At 53.8% G+C, this 20,957-nt stretch overlaps 1 long non-coding RNA gene across 1 annotated transcript; it reads right to left on the bottom strand.

Annotated features, from left to right (window-relative positions):
- Positions 1 to 15,632: 15,632 nt before the first annotated feature.
- LOC149123156 (uncharacterized) lies at positions 15,633 to 16,843 on the bottom strand. The gene is made up of 3 exons (XR_016218558.1): positions 16,628 to 16,843; positions 16,368 to 16,455; positions 15,633 to 15,837 (listed from the first exon to the last, which is right to left on the bottom strand). It is a non-coding gene; the product is annotated as an uncharacterized LOC149123156 (long non-coding RNA).
- Positions 16,844 to 20,957: the final 4,114 nt, after the last annotated feature.

Raw genomic sequence — 20,957 nt, forward strand, 5'->3', positions numbered from 1 at the left:
AACACGAGCTCCTTAAAATATAATTATTCACATTCACATTACTTTTTATATCTGAGAGGCAGGGACAGGCAGACAGACAGAGCTCCCTACCTGCTGGCTCATTCCCCAAACACCCGCAATGTCTGGGGTTGAAGTTAGGATGAAGTCGGGGAAGCTGGGAATCCAGCCATGTGACCCAACCACTGGAGCTGAACCTGTTGCTTCCCAGGGTGCACATTAGCGGGAAGCTGGAGTCGGGCGCCAGGGTGGGGACTAGAACCTGGGTATCTGGATATGGTGGGCTGTGAGCATGGCATCTTCACCACCAGGCCAAACACCTGCTCCCCTAGGATACGACTCTAAGACCCCAGAGCACACAAGTACTGTACATCACTGAGCACAGGGCTCATTTTAAAGTCAGGAGACCTCAGAGAAACCGAAGAGACGCTGGGCTTCCCTGGCTGCTTCACGTTCCACCTTGACCCTGACCCCTGTGGTGTGGAAGAGACAGAGATGCTTTTGGCCCAGGAGTCAGAGAGCTTGGGGTGGGACCTCCCTTCCCTGCCCCGAGACTCCAGGCGAGGTTTCATTCATCGCCCTGTTCAGGCCACCTCCTCGCCATGCACGTCCCAGCCAAGCCAGGGGAGAGGTGTGCACCAGGTCTGGACAGCCAGGCCGGGGAGAAGCAATGGAGGGGGCGTGGCTGCAGGAAGCAGTGTCTGTGACCCACAGGGAGGAATATCCTGGGGCTTCCCCCTCCCCCAGTTCCCCTGATGGTGGCCAGGACGGGAATTTGGAAGTGAGAGCCTGCCTTTCCCTCAGGTGCCAGCCCCCTTCTCCCCCGCCCCCACTCCCACCCCGGCTTCTCCACCTGCTCCCAGCACCTACAGGGTCTTGAGCATGGCCTGGTGGCCAAGGCCAGGGGGCCCCCTTCCGGACGCCTCCTCCACTCTCCTCTGCCCTTGGTTTTCCTCCCCTCCGCAGCTGCTGCTCCTTGGCCATCCCTGCAGCTCCTCCCTCTGCACCTCCTCCCTGTGCGGCCTCAACTGCTGCCCCAGCTCCACCCTCCACCGGCCTCTTTGCAAGGAGGGCCTCTCAGCCCGGGATTCTGATGGAGCTTCCAGACTGCTGGCCGGGGGAGGGAGAGGGACTGGGAGAAAGAGGGAGGAGGAGAGTGAGGAGGAGGGAGAGGGGGAGGAGGAGAGGAAGGGGGGATAGGAAGGGGGAGGGGAAAGGAGGAGAGGGAAGAGAGGGAGGGGGAAGGGGAGAAGGAGGGAGAGGGAAGGGGAGAGGGAGAAGGGGAGAGGGAGGGGGAGGGGGAAGGGGGAGAGGGAGGGGGAAGGGAGAGGGGGAAGGGGGAGAGGGAGGGGGAGGGGGAGAAGGAAAGCTGTCCTCCAGATCTTCCATCTGGGGCTTTGCTCCCCTCATGCCCACCACAGCCAGGCTAGACCAGGAGCCTGGAACTCCGTCTGGGTCTCCCATGTAGGTGGCAGGGACCCAGCTCCTTGAGCCATCACCTGCTGTTTCCCAGGGTACACATTAGAGGAAGCTGGGTGGGAAGGGGAGCTTGGACAGGAACCAGACACTGCTGGCACCCACATGGCCTCTGCTTCCTGCCTAGCTGGGACACTAGCAGACCTTGGAGAGTGGTATATTTTAATTCCCTAGTTTTCAATTATATCTCACTTGTACCTAGAACTCTTTAAAACATTCAGCAAATAAAGATAGCTGTGGTGGAGAGTTTGTAAGAAGAAAAAGAGAGTGGGAGAAATATTTTAAAACTTGTAAATTCTAAGTGGACCCACTTTACTTTTTACACAAACGAGTAGATTAAGAAAGCATTCTAGGGATTAGCAGCGTGGCACAATGGGTTAAGCCTCTGCTAGTGATGCCAGCATATAACTGGAGTGTCTGGGTTCAAGTTCTGGCTATTCCACGCCTGATCCAGTTTCCTGCTAACGCACTGGGAAGGCAGCAGAAGATGGGCCAAGTACTTGGGGTCCTGCCACCCGTGTGGGAGACCCAGATGGAATTTCTAGCCCCTGGTATCATCCTGGCCTAGGCTTAGCTGTTGCAGATATTTGGGGAGGAGAGTGAACCAGTGGATAGAAGAACTCTCTCTCTTTCTGCTTTTTAAATCTATCTATCTATCTATGATTTATCCATCCATTTGAAAGGCAGAGTCACAAAGAGAGAGAAGGAAAGACACACACACACAGAGAGAGAGAGAGAGAGAGAGAGAGAGAAAGAGAGAGAGATCTTCCACCCAATGGTTCACTCCCCAAACAGTTGCAACAATCAGGGCTGGGCCCATCCAAAGCAAGGAGTCAGGAGCTTCCTATAGGTCTCCCATGTGGATGCAGGGGTACAAGGACTTGGGCCATCCTCTGCTGCTTTCCCAGGTACCTTAGCAGGCAACTGGATTGGAAGTGGAGCAGCCAGGACTCAAACCAGTGCTCATATGGGAAGCCGGTGCTTCAAGCTGCGACTTAACCCAGCATACCACAGCGCCGGGCCCTAAAGCAATAAATATTTTAAAAATATTTTTAATAATGCATTTTGGTTAAGAGTACCAGTTATCCAAATACATATGCTTCTCACCCTGATGCATGCTTTAATTATTTAGGTGGTCGGATTGGTGGCTGGGGCAGAGGGAGAGACAGGGAGAACATTAACAGTTCCAGAATTTGTATGAGAGGAAGTGAACATGTTCGGGGAGGGATGGCGAGAAGTCCCCCGGCCTTTCCGGGGAAGGAAAAGCCTGCTCTTTCAAAGAAAGAGATTAAAACGCGCTGTCACTCAGGGAACAAGCCAGCTTCAAAAGGGATCCCAGGCACTCTCTCCTGGGACCCCTGTGGTCAGAGGGGTCAGCCGGCCTTCTCCCTGATGGCCAAAGGCTCTGAAGTTTCGGAAGTCAAGTTGAAGGAGGGAGGCGTGTCGCTCCCCGTCTTCGTGGAGGAACGACACAGGACCCTGCGCTGTTCTTTCGTCTGCTCGGCCCTCCCCGGGTTTGCTGCTGGTTCTTCCCGGGTTGGCTACTATCCCTTCCACCTCCGTGGAAGGGCGGTTCCCCCTGGCCACTTTCCCCACTTCCGCAGGGGAGCGGCACACCGCCGGCCGGCTCTCTCGGGGGCTGCACAGGTGTTCCCTCAGATGTTCCCCTTAGATGTTCCCCTTAGATGTTCCTGGTGCATGCCGTCTCTCTCCTCCTTTATAGTCCTCCTCTGCCAATCCCAACTCGGCTACCCACACGCCGAGTACGCTTCTCTCCTCCAATCAGGAGCAAGTCCTACAGTTTATTGGCTGAACTGGAGGCAGCTGTGTAGAAGCTGTTTTCTCCTCTCCCAGCGCCATATTGTGGGAGAGCAGATGCATAGAATAAGTCTTAATTCCAGTAACTCAGTCCAGTCCGGGTTGCTCCCCACAGATCCCCCTTTCTTTTTATTTTTGGCGTTGATACACGCCTGTCTTCGGTGCCCCGCGGCACACACTCTGCTCTGCTTGCTAGAGTTGCCCACAGGTGCTTACAAGTCCTATCAATCAGGCAAACCGAATCCGGGTCCTCTCTTTGCCATGTTGTGAGGAGGTTTTTAGGCGCTGATGCGTGCCTGTGTTCGGTGCCCTGCAGCACATGCTCTGCTCTGCCTGCAGGTGCTTACAAGCCCTATCAGGCAAACCGAATCCAAGCCTTCTCATTGCCATATTGTGGGGAGGCTTATTGATGTTGATTCGTGCCTATCTTCAGTGACCTGCAGCTCATACTCTGGTCGAGCTGCCTGCTGGTGCTTACCGCCTTACTAATCAGGCAGACCGAATCCAAGCCCTCTCATTGCGGTATTGTGAGGAGACTATTGATGTTAATAACGTGCCTGTCTTCGGTGACCTGCGGCGCATAAGCTGCTAGCCGCCCGCAGGTGCTCACCACTTCCCTAATCAGGCAGACCGAATCCAAGCTCTCTCATTGCCATGTTGATGGGAGGCCTTATTTTTCTGTTTCTCTATCTCCGGGCATTCCTATTTCTCCTATTTTACTTCTATCTACCAGCATTCCTATTTCTCTCATTTTACTTCTAAACTTCTGTTTCTCTTATCCCCGCGGCTTCCCGGCGCCCGCCCCGAGGCTGCTTCTCGGCGGCTTCCCGGCTCTGAGCCGCTTCAGCCCGCGCTTCTCTCATCTGCGTGGCTTCCCGGCTTTGCGCGGCTTGGCTTCGCGCGCGCACTCCGCGGTCTCGCACTAGCCCAGCATTCCCTATCTACTTGTGCCCCGCACGCTCTCTCTGCGCGCGGCAGCCTCCGCGAGTCACACAGCGTAGCTTACGTCTCCGCCACTAGCATTCAATCTAAGTTCCCCAGGCTAACCTGGCGAATTCAACCCAGCTCACGTTTCCGCCCCACGATTTGGCTTCCCGTCCTTTGCTCCCCGGGCTAATCAGACGGATTCCAACCTGGCTTATGTTTCCGCTTCTGGTTTTAACTTTTCGCCCCTTATTCCCGGGCTAACTTGAGAATCCCAAAGTAGCTTTCGTCTCCGCCTCGGCCTGCCCCCCCGCGGCTTCAATTTCCCTAACATTTTTCTCTACCCGGTATGTTTCCCTAAGTTTTCTTCCAACAATATTCCTCCCTCATTTCTCCTGGCTTCTCCCCACAGTCCGTATCCAAATCTGTTTGTTCTAGCTTTCACTTTCGCTCTCGACCTTAGAGATTTCTCCCAGCTTCCCCCCCGTAGTCCGTATCCGAGTCTATGCCTAGGCTTTCAATAGCTTCTTCCGGCACCTTTTTCATCCGGCTTTTCCCTAGGCTGTTTGCTAGTCTCTCTCTCCGAAATTTTCCCATTTCTTCCCGTTTCTTCCCTCCTAAGTTTCACATCCGTCCTAGGTTTCCTATCCGAGTCACGGCACCATTATGTCGCTCCCCGTCTTCGTGGAGGAACGACACAGGACCCTGCGCTGTTCTTTCGTCTGCTCGGCCCTCCCCGGGTTTGCTGCTGGTTCTTCCCGGGTTGGCTACTGTCCCTTCCACCTCCGTGGAAGGGCGGTTCCCCCTGGCCACTTTCCCCACTTCCGCAGGGGAGCAGCACACCGCCGGCCGGCTCTCTCGGGGGCTGCACAGGTGTTCCCTCAGATGTTCCCCTTAGATGTTCCCCTTAGATGTTCCTGGTGCATGCCGTCTCTCTCCTCCTATATAGTCCTCCTCTGCCAATCCCAACTCGGCTACCCACACGCCGAGTACGCTTCTCTCCTCCAATCAGGAGCAAGTCCTACAGTTTATTGGCTGAACTGGAGGCAGCTGTGTAGAAGCTGTTTTCTCCTCTCCCAGCGCCATATTGTGGGAGAGCAGATGCATAGAATAAGTCTTAATTCCAGTAACTCAGTCCAGTCCGGGTTGCTCCCCACAGAGGCGTAGTCCTGCCCCCAACCTGCTCCTCCGTTTGACAGACAGGCCCAGGGCGGGGCTTGCCATGAAAGGCTGCTGGCTTCTTGCAAACCTTAGGCTCTTGTCCTTGGGAGATCGGGCATTTGTAGAGGCTTCTGTCACCCCAGGGAAGCTGACGGCAGGCTAAAGGCCCGATTTCACCCTAGCAAAGCTTCGGCGTGATGTTCACCACGCAGTCACCCATGGCACGGTGAACAAATGCTCTGACTGATTCCACTGGGGCTTAAGCAGAGCTTGGGGGGCAGGCGCAGTGATGCAGTGGGCTAAGCCTCCACCTGAGACACCGGCATCCCATATGGGTGCCGGTTCAAGTCCCGGCTGCTCCACTTCCGATCCAGCTCTCTGCTATGGCCTGGGAAAGCAGTGGAAGATGGCTCAAGAGCTGCAGCCCCTGCACCCACAGGGGAGACCCGGAAGAAGCTCCTGGCTCCTGGCTTCAGATTGGCGCAGCTCCGGCCATTGCTGCCAATTGTGGTGTGAACCAGTGGATGGAAGACCTCTCTCTCTTTGTCTCTCCCTCTCCCTGTAACTCTGCCTCTTAAATAAATCAATAAATCTTAAGAAAAAAAAAAAGAGCTTGGAGGGAAGAGACTGCACATTTTCCCATGAGACCACGGTGCGAGGAAGGCACAGGACCATGGCCTCCACCGGGTCAGTTGCTGGGACAGGGGCTGGCTCTTTCCATTCTCGAGTCGCAGTCCTAAGGAAAGTGCCTGTGGCTTGAATCTCTGAGCTGGGACGAGTTGCCGTGGGGAGCAGGCGAGGTGGGAAAGAGGCTCTTGGATGGCATCACTGAGATGCTGCCACGACCCTGACCCTGGCAAAGGCCTGAGAGGTGGGGGTGCTGTGCTCACCCCTGCGGAAGGGTGCTCTTGGCAAAGCAAACAGCCAGTGCAAAGGCCCTGGGGTCAGCCTGGTGTGTTTGGGAGCCCAGGTGAGAGGAGCAGTGAAGGCAGGCTCACTGCAAGCCCTTTAGCCTTTCTGGACAGATCCAGGCAGGAGAAGGACACCGTATAGCCCTTGGACTACCACCAGCCCATTTCCAAGGTGGGAAGACTGAGGATGGACAGGTTAGTAGAGTCGTCCATGGACCACAGTGCAAGCTCTCCTGCTCCTGGGCATTGTTTCCCACTGTACTCGATGCTTATGCCCGCTAAGGGGAGGCGGGGCTGGCCCCTCTCCCTTCCTGGCTGGCGGCTGCACACCGGAGCTCCAGCCTCATTTGAGAGTTGCAGAGAAGTGCCCAGCAAATGAGCCAGTGCCGCAGTTGTGGCGACTGCGCCGAGCGACGGAGACACTCCCAGTGACTCTTGCTAAACCCTGATTCCGGTGTCTGCCCGTCCCCCCTGCAGTGCCAGGCCGGGCGCTGCTGGCACCTGCCATGCCTCTAGGGTGCTCCCAGGGCCAGCCTCTGCTCCCACCTCCCCCACCCTCACACATGGAGCCACCCATTCCTCCTGCAGCCCCAGGCTCACCCTGATCTGCAGCCCCATCAGCCTGAAGCAGGAAACACGGACCCAGCTGGAGCCGGAGTGGCCATTTGCAGCGCGATGCTCACCGCTGTGCCTGGAGCCCAGGAGATGCCACGTCCCTGCTGTTCCCTGGACAGAGGCTCCGCCCTCCTGTGTGGCCCACAGCGGCTCCTGCAGGGACGCCTTTTGATTCACCCTGGGTGGGCTGGGGGCTGGCTCCAGACCTGCCCGTGGCAGGAGGCCACTGGGTGGTGCTGGAAGCCAATATCCCAGCTTTAACCAATCCAGGACACAGGCCACTGTGTAAGGAGGGTGGAGGGCACGGCCAGAGTTTGGGGCGCAGCCCACTGCTGCTGCTCTCCCAGCAGGCTCTGTGGAGAGGGCGCTGAGGGCACGAGGTGGCTGTGAAAGGAACTTGGAAAGAGCACCCAGCTTTCCAGGGGGGTCAGCCTGCATGGCACCATCTCCTGGACAGCCCTGGGGCGCGGGGGCCCACGTGGCGGGCGGCGCTGACGCCACGGCGAGATTCTCCCCAGCCTGCCATACCCTCTCACCCAGCTGCTGGAAGCAGGAGACAGGGACAAGGGGAAGCAACCTTAGAAAGAAAGACTGCACAAGTTCAACCAAACCACCCCCAAACAGCCTGGGGCTGGGGGCGGGGCGGGGCGGATGGCACCCTACCCTGGCGATGGTGACGGTTTGGCAGCTGTGCCCTCCCGCGATGAGTCATCGCTAGGCGCTGGTTGCGTAACCCTCCGCAGCGCAGGCAGAAGAATGAAACTAGGAAACTCACGCAGTGACATTTAGTAGCAAAGAGGAAGCCCACACAGCATTTGTGCAAGGCCATCCAAAAATAGCGGGCGCCTCGGAGCTGGGCGCTGGAAAGTCTGCATTGCTGCGAGAGCCTGGGTCCTGGCACACTGTCCTCGGACCACCCACGCCCTGCCTCGGCTCATGGCGACTCAGCACACACGGACTGCAGGCCGCCGCCTGGGCTCTGGGCTCTGTGCTCAAGGACGGGGGTGGGGGGTGGGGCACACCGGACACTGTACTCCCTGGGGAAAGATGAATGGGTTTCAGAGCCTGAGGGTGACAGAGTCAAAAGCCAGCCTGGAGCCCCAGTTTTCTTGTCTTCAGTGAAGTGGGAGCAGAGATGGCCACTTCATTAAATGAGGTGCAGGGCGGCCGCCCCGGCACACCCTGAAAGAATCCTCAGTGTGTGTGTGTGTGTGTGTGTGTGTGTGGGAAAGCAAAAATGCATAGGGGACTCAGAGAAAGGAGCCCCCAGGGCTGGTCGGGGTGGCCGGGAGTCCAGGGGAGAGTGAGAGGGCTTTTGAAAGGAGCCAGCTGCACTGAACTTGACGGTGAGAATCTTTCCTCCTCGCCCGCTGGGTGTCGGGGCTGGCGCCAGGAAGATGGAAGGACAAAGGGAACGAGCCCATCGCTGACCTGTGATCGTCAGAGCAATGCAAACTGTGATAGTAACACAGGGAGGTGGCTCGCCGCCCTGGCGGTGGCGGCTGGTTCTGAACACAAACCCCAGTTCGGATCCCAGCTGTGGGGCTGGAGCAAGCTCTTTAGCCATTCTATGGCTTGGTTTCCTTTTACACAAAATGGAGATGCAAATTGCAACTTCCTTATAGGGTTTCTGAAAAAAAAAAAAGTAGAAATAAATGCTTGCAAAGCTCTCAGCAAGTGCCCAGTGAAGTGGTCCAAGATGGTAAGCTATCACCATCTTTTTTTTTTTTTTTTTAAGATTTATTTATTTACGAGAGAGGGAGAGACAGATAGAGAAAAGTCTTCCATCTGCTGGTTCACTCCCCAAATGGCCGAAATGGCCAGAGCTGGGCCGATGCGAAGCCAGGAGCCAGGTGCATTAGCAGGGAGCTGGGTCAGAAGCAGAGCAGCCGGGACTTGAACCAGCACCCATGTGGGAGGCCAGCGCCACAGGCAAAGGCTTAACCCCCTGCGCCACAGCATGACCCCATCGACATGACCCCCGTCTTCATCTGTCCTTTCAATCACACAGGAGAGTGGTGCCGACTCCTCTCCCGAGCAGCACTTAGGAGCCGGGCCCTGCGGGAGGAAGGGTTGGTGACTCTGGAAGGGAGTTTTGAAGCATAGGTAGGAGTTTGCCAGGAGGATGCTGGAAGGGAGAGGTGTTCCAGGCAGGGCGCTATTACAAGAAATTGCATGAATATGCAGAAGAAAGATGTTCGGGAAACAGGAAACAGCTCAGGCAGAAAGCCAGGCTGGGAGGGCGACCCGATCGAGGAGAGAGAGGACGGCGGGGAGGGGAGTGGAAATCCTGGCACGGGCCAGGCCGCCGGGAAGCTCGGGGCTGGCCCGTGAACTGGCTGCGGCCTAGAGCCCTGCCTCACCCTTGGCTTCCTCCTCTGGACGTCACAGGCGGCCTTCTTGAGCTCGCAGCCGCGGGTCCCGTCAGCCCAACCCTCACGTGGCTCGGAGCCCTCGGCGCTCTAGATGCCTGTGTCCCTCTAACTCTCACAACAGCCGGCGATTAGGCACTGCCGCATGTCCTCTCAAACAGATAAACTGAATCACACAGAGGCTGACTAATGTGCCAAAGAGACAGACACGGGCAGGGAGTGTCAGGGCCAGGTCTCAGGTCCTGGAGGTGGCTGCTCTTAACACATTTGTAGTGAGGGAAGCTCATTTGCATTTCCCTTTTTGCCTTGGCTGCCTGGAGCCTCAGCGAAGCTGTCTTCTTTAAGTTCGGATTTTCTGAGTAATTTTTTTCCTTTAAGGCTCTCCAGTCTCCAGATCCAAAGGGCGAATCCTAGGTTTCTTCCCACCATGGCTCCTCTTTGTCTCTTGTGCTCTTTGATCCCCCAGGGGTGTCAGTTCTTCCAGTCTTGCTTAGCCCTGCTGTCTCTCTGTTCCTTTGTCCCTGCCAGTCCCTCTCCCTGGGATGAGTTTTACTTTTTCTTAATGACATGTAAAATGTATGGTTTAGTGAGTTAGAAAAGAAAGCTATAAAACCATACGTACAAAAATACAGCAAGTTTCTATTGTTAATAAATATTTTAAATGTCTATACACAAAAAGCTACCCCAGAGAGATTCACACTAAAATAATATATCTATATCTTAACAATAGAATAACAAAATATGTTCTGCTGGTTCACTCCCCAAGTGCCCACAATGGCTGGGCCGGGCAGGGCCGGAGCCAGGAACTCCATGTGGGTCTCCTACGTGGGTTGTAGGGCCATCATTTGCTGCCTTCCAAAAAGTGCATTAGCAGCAGGTGCTCTGTCTGTCTGTCTGTCTATGCATCTCTCCTTTTGAATAAAATAGATCTTTAAGTAAATCAAAATTGAGTTCTCGCAACTCGCTTCATTAGAAGGGTTATTATTATTTCTTTAATCCCATTCAGTAGATGCAGAAACTGCACCTGGAGTGCCCAGATTCTGGTCCTAGCTCCGCTGCTGACTCCAGCTTTGTCCCCAGTGCACAGGCCCTGGGAGGGGCAGGGGATAGCACAGGTGACCGGACTCCGTAGGAGACCTGTACTGCGTTCTCAGCTCCCGGCTTCAGCCAGACCCGGTCCCAGCCCTTGCGGCATCTAGGAAGTGAACCAGGGGGTGGGAGTTCTGTCTGTCTCAAATAACTAATTAAAAAAAAAAAAAACTCTACAACTCGGGAGGCTGAAATGGGGTCCTGGCCTGGGTAGACTGCCTGGGAGAGGCAGCGCTAGGCCAGAGCCCAGGTACTGTGGGCAGAGTTAGAAGTGAGCTCTGTGCAAGGGATGCTACATTTTTATTTTTTAAAAACGATTTTGCTTGTTTATTTGAGAGGTAGGTTACAGACAGAGAGAGGGAGAGAGAGGTCTTCCATCCGCTGGTTCACTCCCTGGTTGGCCGCAATGTCTGGAGCTGCATGGATCCAAAGCCAGGAGCCAGGAGCTTCCTCAGAGTCTCCCATACAAGTCAAGGGGCCCAAGGACTTGGGCCATCCTCCACTGCTTTCCCAGGCCATAGCACAGAGCTGGATCGGAAGAGGAGCAGCTAGGACTCGAACTAGTGCCTGTATAGGATGCTGGCACTACAACACTGGCCCTGGGATGCTGCATTAGACCAGGGAGAGTCCTCCAACCAGGCCCAGAGGCACAGCCAGCAAGCAGCTGGGCATGGGAACCGAGGAGTGTGGGAAAACCCCACCCATGGGTGTCCCTTGCCGACTGTATTGGTGACTTGAGCTCCAGCAGGGGGAGATGACACAGAGCATTCCAGGCCACCGGAAGTCCAGAGGGGAGCGAGGGTGCCACGTGGGGAGACTGGAAGATGGAGCCAGAGCAGGCAAGGAAGCAGAATGTGGTGTGCTCACAGCCGAGACCCTCCTGGGAAACCGGCCGCTCCTTGTCCTCGGGCCAGCTCTGCAGCCCCGGCCTGGGGAAGCTTGGCCAGCTTTGCCCAGGTGCGTGCCTGGAGTGATGCTGCTGCGGTAGGGGCTGAGTCCCGGCTGTGCCCCTCCCCAGCCAGCTGCCTGCTGATGCGCCTTGGAAAGTGGCCGGGGATGGACGAGTGCTCGGGTGCCCACCACTGGGCTGGGAGACCAGGATGCAGTTCCTGGGCTTGGCTCTGTCCTGGCCCAATTCCTGGCTGTTGCAGTCATTTGGGGAGTGAACCACAGGTGGAAGATCTCTCTCTCTCTCTCTCTCTTTTTCTCTCTCCCTCTGTCTCTCTCTGTCTCTCTCATTCTAAATAAATAAATCTTAAAAAAAAAGAAGTTGTGTTGCCGCCCTCCTGAGGGCATGCTTGTAGCTGGGACTCTGCAGACCCAGCCCGGCTCCCCCGCGCTGCCCCCTTTCTTTCCTGGGGTGTACCTGCCGAGCACCCCCGGGTGTCCACTGCATAGCTAGTATGGTGACTTGGGTTTGACAGCAACTGCGTCCACCGTGCTTGGGGCCTCCCTCTGGTCCAGGAGTGACAGCTGCGCATACCGATCCAATGGTGTGGTAGTTCTGATTATCAGCTCGTTGTGCAGGCCAGGAACCACGTGTCACACACACCGGCTATGAGCTGGCTGCCTGCGAGACCGGCCCTGCAGTGTCCTCCTTGGGGGTTGAGCCCTTCGTTCCCCTTGTGCGGTTTTTTTAAAAGATTTATTTATTTATTTATTTATTTATTTATTTGAAAGAGTTACACAGAGAGAAAAGGAGAGGCAGAGAGAGAGGGAGACCCAGACCAAGTGGGATTTATCCCTGGTATGCAGGGATGGTTTAATGTGCGCAAGACAATCAATGTGATACACCACATTAACAGACTGCAGAAGAAAAACCATATGATTATCTCAATAGATGCCGAGAAAGCATTTGATAAAATACAACACCCGTTCATGATGAAAACTCTAAGCAAACTGGGTTTGGAAGGAACATTCCTCAATACAATCAAAGCAATCTATGAAAAACCCACAGCCAATATCCTATTGAATGGGGAAAAGTTGGAAGCATTTCCACTGAGATCTGGTACCAGACAGGGATGTCCACTCTCACCACTGCTATTCAATATAGTTCTGGAGGTTCTAGCCATTGCTATTAGGCAAGAAAAAGAAATTAAAGGGATACAAATTGGGAAGGAAGAACTCAAACTATCCCTCTTTGCAGATGATATGATTCTTTATTTAGGGGACCCAAAGAACTCTACTAAGAGACTTTTGGAACTCATAGAAGATTTTGGCAAAGTAGCAGGGTATAAAATCAATGCACAAAAATCAACAGCCTTTGTATACACAGACAATGCCATGGCTGAGGAAGAACTTCTAAGATCAATCCCATTCACAATAGCTACAAAAACAATCAAATACCTTGGAATAAACTTAACCAAGGACGTTAAAGATCTCTACGATGAAAATTACAAAACCTTAAAGAAAGAAATAGAGGATACCAAGAAATGGAAAAATCTTCCATGCTCATGGATTGGAAGACTCAATATCATCAAAGTGTCCATTCTCCCAAAAGCAATTTATAGATTCAATGCAATACCAATCAAGATACCGAAGACCTTCTTCTCAGATCTGGAAAAAATGGTGCTGAAATTTATATGGAGGCACAAGAGACCTCGAATAGCTAAAGCAATCTTGTACAACAAAAACAAAGCCGGAGACAACACAATACCAGATTTCAGGACATACTACAGGGCAGTTGTAATCAAAACAGCATGGTACTGGTACAGAAACAGATGGATAGACCAATGGAACAGAATTGAAACACCAGAAATCAACCCAAACATCTACAGCCAACTTATATTTGATCAAGGATCTAAAACTAATTCCTGGAGCAAGGACAGTCTATTCAATAAATGGTGCTGGGAAAATTGGATTTCCACGTGCAGAATCATGAAGCAAGACCCCTACCTTACACCTTACACAAAAATCCACTCAACATGGATTAAAGACCTAAATCTACGACCTGACACCATCAAGTTACTAGAGAACATTGGAGAAACCCTTCAAGATATTGGCACAGGCAAAGAATTTCTGGAAAAGACCCGAGAGGCACAGGCAGTCAAAGCCAAAATCAACTATTGGGATTGCATCAAATTGAGAAGTTTCTGTACTGCAAAAGAAACAGTCAGAAGAGTGAAGAGACAACCGACAGAATGGGAAAAAATATTTGCAAACTATGCAACAGATAAAGGGTTAATAACCAGAATCTACAAAGAGATCAAGAAACTCCACAAAAACAAAACCAACAACCCACTTAAGAGATGGGCCAAGGACCTCAATAGACATTTTTCAAAAGAGGAAATCCAAATGGTCAACAGGCACATGAAAAAATGTTCAAGGTCATTAGCAATCAGGGAAATGCAAATCAAAACCACAATGAGGTTTCACCTCACCCCAGTTAGAATGGCTCACATGCAGAAATCTACCAACAACAGATGCTGGCGAGGATGTGGGGAAAAAGGGACACTAACCCACTGTTGGTGGGAATGCAATCTGGTCAAGCCACTATGGAAGTCAGTCTGGAGATTCCTCAGAAACCTGAAGATAACGCTACCATTCAACCCAGCCATCCCACTCCTTGGAATTTACCCAAAGGAATTTAAATTGGCAAACAAAAAGGCGGTCTGCACCCTAATGTTTATTGCAGCTCAATTCACAATAGCTAAGACCTGGAACCAACCTAAATGCCCATCAACGGTAGACTGGATAAAGAAATTATGGGATATGTACTCTTTAGAATACTATACCGCAGTAAGAAACAACGAAATCCAGTCATTTGCAACAAAATGGAGGAATCTGGAACACATCATGCTGAGTGAAATAAGCCAGTCCCAAAGGGACAAATACCATATGTTCTCCCTGATCGGTGACAACTGACTGAACACCAAAAAGGAAACCTCCTGAAGTGAAATGGACACTATGGGAAACGGTGACTTGATCAGCATAGCCCTGACTGTTAATGAACAACTTAATACATTATCCCTCTTAGTAGTTTTTTTGTCTGTTCTACTTAATATGACTGGTTTAATTCTGTAATTAATACACAGTTATTCTTAAGTGTTGAAAATTAACTGAAATGTGATCCCTGTTAAACATAAGAGTGGGAATAAGAGAGGGAAGAGATGTATAATTTGGGACATGCTCAAGCTGACTTGTCCCAAATGGTAGAGTTAGAAACATACCAGGGGATTCCAATTCAATCCCATCAAGGTGGCATGTACCAATGCCATCTCACTATTCCAAGTGATCAATTTCAGTTCACAATTGATCATAATGAAAGGACTAAGAGTCAAAGGGAGCACATAAACATGTCTAGTACCTGCTAACACTAACCGATAGACTAAATAAAGGGGAGAGTGATCCAACATGGGAAGTGAGATACTCAGCAGACTCATAGAATGGCAGATGTCCTAAACAGCACTCTGGCCTCAGAATCAGCCCTAAAGGCATTCGGATCTGGCTGAAAAGCCCATGAGAGTATTTCAGGCATGGAAAGCCAAGACACTCTGGCAAAAGATCTCTGTGAGTGAGATCCCAGTGGAAAGAACAGGTCTTCAAAGAAGGAGGTACCTTTCTCTGAAGGGAGGAGAGAACCTCCACTTTGACTATGACCTTGTCTAAACAAGATAAGAATCAGAGAACTCAGAGGGCTTCCATAGCCTTGGAAACTCATGACTGGAGCATAGGGAGATTACTGATGCCATAGACAGGAGTGTCAATTGGTAAAGTCAACAACAGGAGTCACTGTGCACTTACTCCTCATGTAGGATCTCTGTCTTTAATGTGCTATGCATTGAGATTTAATGCTATAACGAGTACTCAAACAATATATTTCACTTTGTGTTTCTATGGGGGTGCAAACTGTTGAAATCTTTACTTAATGCATACTAAACTGATCCTCTGTAAAAAAAAAAAAGAAAGAAATTATCAACTCCCAACTTGACTTTCACTGGGATTAAACATGACAATAGGTCTGATCTGATTTCATCATCATTTTAAAAAATCATCTATTATTTTTCACTTTATGTTTCTGTGTGGGAGCAAACTGTTGAAATCCTTACTTAATGTATACTAAGCTGATCTTCTGTATATTAAGATAATCGAAAATGAATCTTGATGTGAATGGAAGGGGAGAGGGAGTGGGAAAGGGGAGGGTTGTGGGTGGGAGGGACGGTATGGGGGGGGAAGCCATTGTAATCCATAAATCGTACTTTGGAAATTTATATTCATTAAATAAAAGTTTAAAAAAAGATTTATTTATTTATTTATTTATTTGAAAGAGTTACACAGAGAGAAAAGGAGAGGCAGAGAGAGAGGGAGAGAGAAAGGTCTTCCATCCACTGGCTCACTCCCCAAGTAGCCGCAATGGTCGGAGCTACACGGATCCGAAGCTAGGAGCCAGGAGCTTCTTCCAGGTCTTTCACGCTGGTGCAGGGGTCCAGGGACTTGAGCCATTTCTACTGCTTTCCCAGGCCATTAGCAGAGAGCTGGATTGGAAGTGGAGCAGGCGGGACTCAAACCAGTGGCCATATGGGATGCCGGCACTACAGGAGGCAGCTTTACCCACTACACCACAGAGCCAGCGCCATCCCCCTTGTGCTTTAAGCTGTTAACTTTACCATGCGCTGGCAACGTCACAAAGCTCAACACCATGCAGACGCTAGCAGGGACTGGGAGGAGCGGCGCCGGGTCGGGACCTTGGGAAGATTGGAGGCCGTTCCCTGAAGGCCGAGTGAGAGCAGGTGCAGTGAGGACAGTGGGGGCAGGGGTGCGGAGGAGGTGAGAGCTGGCGCCTGCCGAGGGCGAAGGACTGGGTGCACACGGACGCAGCTGGTGCGGGCAGCATGGACTGCTCCATCCCTCTGAGGATGGTGGCTCTCTTGGGACAAGGCCATAGGGAGCCACTGAAGGCTGTCTAAGGGGAGAGTGAGGAGGCCAGCCAGCCCCGCAGCTGTGCTACTGCAGACAACAGGTGGAGCCTTGGCGCTTCATCTAGAACACAACCTGAACAACTCACTTCCTCTCCTGGGACTCAGCTCCCCCAACTTGTGAACACGGAAGAGGTAGACCAGATGGCCACTTGCATGTTTCCCAGTTTTCATATTCTGCATCAAAAAAAGATACCTTCAGAGCCTGCCCACAGATACCAGAGCTCTTTCAGGCTCTCTGACTCCTCTAGCATGTTCTATAAGGACTGAAGAAGGCAGACCAGGTGTAACACAAGAGCTGAGGGCAGGGTTGTAATTGCAGAGAGAAGCTTGGGGACACGGGGTATACCTGAAGTCCTAGGTCATCTCCTCCCGTGGCTCAGACAGCCCCTGCGCTGAGGGCTCCCCGATTTCTCTCTCCAGCCAGCCTCTCTGCAGGACTCACAGGTCCGACTGCCTTCTAAGTACGTCCACACGGATAGCCAGCAGGTGCCACAAACAGAAGCTGTGTCTGAGAAAACATGACCTTGCCCCCAGGGCCCACGTGTTGAAGATTTGGGCCCTGAAGTCTTCTGTTAATGGCACCGAGGGGGTAGAGGCTTAAGCCAGCCATCCTTTAGGAGGTAGGCTTCCTGGGGGGAGGGGTCCCTGGGCCCCTGGGGGTGTGCCCTCAGCAGGCAGTCCTCAGGAGAGGCTTGGTAGTGGAAGGCAGGATGGGCCCACCCGCCACCTGCCCTGAGGCCCTTGCTAAAGCTGCCTCAAGCTGTTGGGACTTCCAGCCTCCAAAACACAGGAGCTAGATAAACCCCTTCTCTTTTTAAAGTTAGCTTCTCTCAGGTATTTTGTTGTAGTAATGAAAAGCTGACAATTACCTCCCCCGAAGCTGTCTTTCTCATTCAGGATAAAATTCAAAACCCTGACATTGATGCTGACCCTGACTGACAAGGCCCTGCGTGCTGTGTGCCCTTCCCTCCCTCTCGAATCCACCTGCTGTCCCCCTCTCCCTCTGCTCTAGCCCTTCCCTTGAATTCCTGCCCCAGGGCCTTTGCACCTGCTACTTCCCTTGCCTGGAACGCTCTCACCTGGCTAGCTGCATGGTCCTCTCACCCACTTCCTCTGGGCCTCTGCTCAGGGTGAGAGAGGCCTTCCCCGGTGATCACATCACTAAGACAACGCTCGCCTGCCACACTCTGTCCCTTCCTGGTGCTGGGCTCATCCTCACCCTGGCAAGCATCTAAGGAGTCTGTGTGTTCCTTGGCTGTCTCTCCACGGCGAGGTGACTCGCACCGGGTGCTTGTGTTCACTGCAGTAGCTCCGAGGCCAAGCACATTGGCCGGTAGGTCTTCAGTGCGTTATTTTCCTGAGAACATGAATAAAGCAACTTGTGCAAGGTCTCCTGACTTCAAGCCTCGGTCTGCTTCAAGGCCTCCTGCTGGGCTGTGCCACCTGTTAATGAGGGTGCTGGGCCCAGGGACTCCCAGGTCCCTCAGCGAGGCAGCCTGAGGGTTAGGAAACAGTGGGCGGAGGAGGGAAGGGAAGACGGATTCCCGGGACAGCTTTTCCCAGGCCTCCCTCTCCTGGCTGTGGGTGTGCTCGGAGCCGGGAAGACATGGCAGGGTTCACACCAGGACAGGACGGTCCTCTTTCCTCGGAGCCCAGGAAATCGCTGACTCCCCAGAAAACCAGGAGTGCCCCTACCCTCACCCGCTCCTACATGGAGGAAATCCACACAGATGGAGAAAATCCACACAGGGACCTCCGGCAGCAGAAGCCCAATGGGGAGATCCTGACAGGGGCGAGAGCCAGAGAAATTAAGAAGAGCACAACGGAGCCGTGTTTGGTCTAAAAGTTAGGACATGGCTGGGGAAGCCTGCGTGCCAAGGCAAGGGGTGTGGCTTCGAGTCCCAGCTCCGCTCCTGGCTCCCGCTTCCTGCTAATGCGCACCCTGAGAGGCAGCAGGGATGGCTCAGGTGCTTGGGCCCCTGCCACCCACATGGGAGACCTGGATGGAGATCCCAAGTGCTGGCTTGGGGCAGCTGGGGAGTGAACCAGAGGATGGGAAGTTCTCTCTCTCTCCCTGAAGTTACATAAATAAAATGTAAATGATGGGCCAGACCAAGAAGAGACTGCGGGTCTCCACTGGTTTTCCACGGAGGGAGCGTGCGTTGCTGGGCTCAGCTGCCAGCCGCCGAGGCTCTGCCCTGGGGCCCATTCCCGGTATGTGCAAACCTCGACTTCCCCTGCTGTCTCTCTTACCACTGCTTCTGCCCCATGACCCAGGACCCTCAGAGAACATCCTGGGTGGGGGAGAGGGTGTGCACTAGGGGGCCCCAACCATGCTCTACACCTGTGCACCTGAGCCCACCCAGGCTGCTCCCTCCCCAGGGGGCCGGGGCACGCCCACTGACTCTGGGTCTCCACCCTGGCTGCAGCAGCAGGCCTGAGTGGACTGACGGCTTTGCTCTGAGAGCTGTGCCTGCCACCTCTTGGTAGACGTGGTGCCCCTCTGTCTCTGAGAATCAGAAGGGCACAGGGCCTGCCTTCTTTCTCCCTGCATACTGAGCTGGGGGAAGGATCCAGCTTGGCAGTTAGGCCACCCAGCTTGCTGTGTGACCTTAGGCGAGTTACTTGCCATCTCAGATCCCTGAACAGGAAAGCCCATAGTGTAGACGAGATGATTACCTTTCCCCCAGCCCTGGGAGGGTGTCTCATTATCTTCCTGGATTGAGAGACCAGGGAGTAGGTTCTGTTTAAGAAAACCATCTGTTGTGATGTGTTCCTGTTAGGGTGTGTGTGTGTGTGTGTTATTTGAACCAGATGTTCTCGTTCCATGTGCAAAGTCATAAATGGCCCGCATTGTCCTGCAGCTGGGGACACAGCGCAGAGAGCTCACAGACGCCAAATTTGTCTTAAGGTTCAGTTAAACCTTAAGCTCAAGGGACCAAACCACAACCCGCTTGGCCCAAGTGTTCCATTTCCCGAAACCTTCCCTGTACCTTTGGCGGGGGGGTGGGGGGTGGTGAAGTCCCAGAGTGGTGGCTCTGCCCCAACCACCTCGTGAGAACAGAGACATCTCAAGGCCGAAGTCCCGGGGCGGAAAGGGCAGGGGGGGTGGGGGTGAGGCCCCAGTTCCCCAGACAGAGGCTGCCTGCCGCAGGTGGGGCGGGGGATAGGACATCTGAGCTTTAGCGGGGATCTGGCTAGAAAACCACGCAGCTCCAACCTCCCCAGGGCCAGGCGTCGTCCCAGAGACGGCGCACTGCTGGGGTCACGGCTGTGGGCGAAAGGGGCTCGACTCCACCTCCTGAGAGGCAAACAGAGAGCCTCCTGGGTGTCTGCAGCCGGCCACACCGCTGACGGCTGTGCCCCTGGCCCAGCAAGGGTCAGCCCCTCCCGTGTGCCCAGCTCATGCATTCCCAACACCGCAGGGGCCCAGGGGCCCAGAGGCTGACCCCGGCTGGGGCACTTGCAGCCCATCTCTGAGATCTCTCTGGACCTGGCTCCACTTCTCCCCTGGGCAGAGTTGGTGAAGACCCCCAGGGGCGGGCGGGGGGCCTGCCTCCAGCACAGCAGGACATGAACAGGGCTGGACTGAGTGTGGCTGGGCGTGGAGAGGACTCTGGGTGTCTGGGCGGCCCTCTAGCCCCTGGGGCTCCCCCAGGCTGGGTGACTGCATCCTGCTCATGCCGACATCTGCCTTGCATCAGGTGGCCCCCTACTGCTGAGGGAAGCCACTCCAAGAGACTGCGTCGTCCCAAGGCACAGGGCTTGACCCCTCGCCAATCATCTTAAAAAGGTTATGGAGCCTGGCTGCCGCCGCGGCTCACTAGGCTAATCCTCCGCCTTGCGGCGCCGGCACACCGGGTTCTAGTCCCTGTTGGGGCGCCAGATTCTGTCCCGGTTGCCCCTCTTCCAGGCCAGCTCTCTGCTGTGGCCAGGGAGTGCAGTGGAGGATGGCCCAAGTGCTTGGGCCCTGCACCCCATGGGAGACCAGGAGAAGCACCTGGCTCCTGCCATCGGATCAGCGCGGTGCGCTGGCCGCGGTGGCCATTGGAGGGTGAACCAACGGCAAAAAAGGAAGACCTTTCTCTCTGTCTCTCTCTCTCACTGTCCACTCTGCCTGTCAAAAAAAAAAAAAAAAGGTTATGGAGCCTCACCTCCTGGAGGGGGCCTGGCATGTGGGGTGATTGTCTCCATTTTCCAGTGGCGGGAAGGCACCTTACAGATGGCCTCCATCGACAGAGCCAGGCAAGGAGGCCCCAAGAGGAGAAGCCACTTGTGCCCAAGGCCACAGCAGTGATGAACGGCAGAGTCTGGACGAGCAAGGACTTCTTTAGGTCACAGGCTGGTGTTCTTGCTAACGCCCGTTTGACCCCTGGGACCTTCCCTGGAAGTTTATTAAAACAAGTCCCCATAACCAGGCCCACATGCCCCTTGCATCTGTCTGTTCCTCGTGAAAGCCAGGGGAAGGTTGGACCCTACTTCCTGCACCGGGGACCAGCTTGGTGAAAGGGGGGGAAATGGGGCATGATGGCAGCCGCCCCAGGAGCCCAGGGCGCCCCGAGGCTCAGTGCTGGGCAGCAGCCGACCTGCGTTACTTTCCTTTACTATCCCATCCTCCTGCCTTGGCAGGGTTACTGCCAACCACAGTGTTTTCCTGTGGCCCACCAGGATTCGTT

Source organism: Oryctolagus cuniculus, chromosome 12 (assembly GCF_051225735.1).
Source record: "Oryctolagus cuniculus isolate XC-2025 breed Fujian yellow rabbit chromosome 12, ASM5122573v1, whole genome shotgun sequence".
Classification (NCBI taxonomy): Eukaryota; Metazoa; Chordata; class Mammalia; order Lagomorpha; family Leporidae; genus Oryctolagus; species Oryctolagus cuniculus.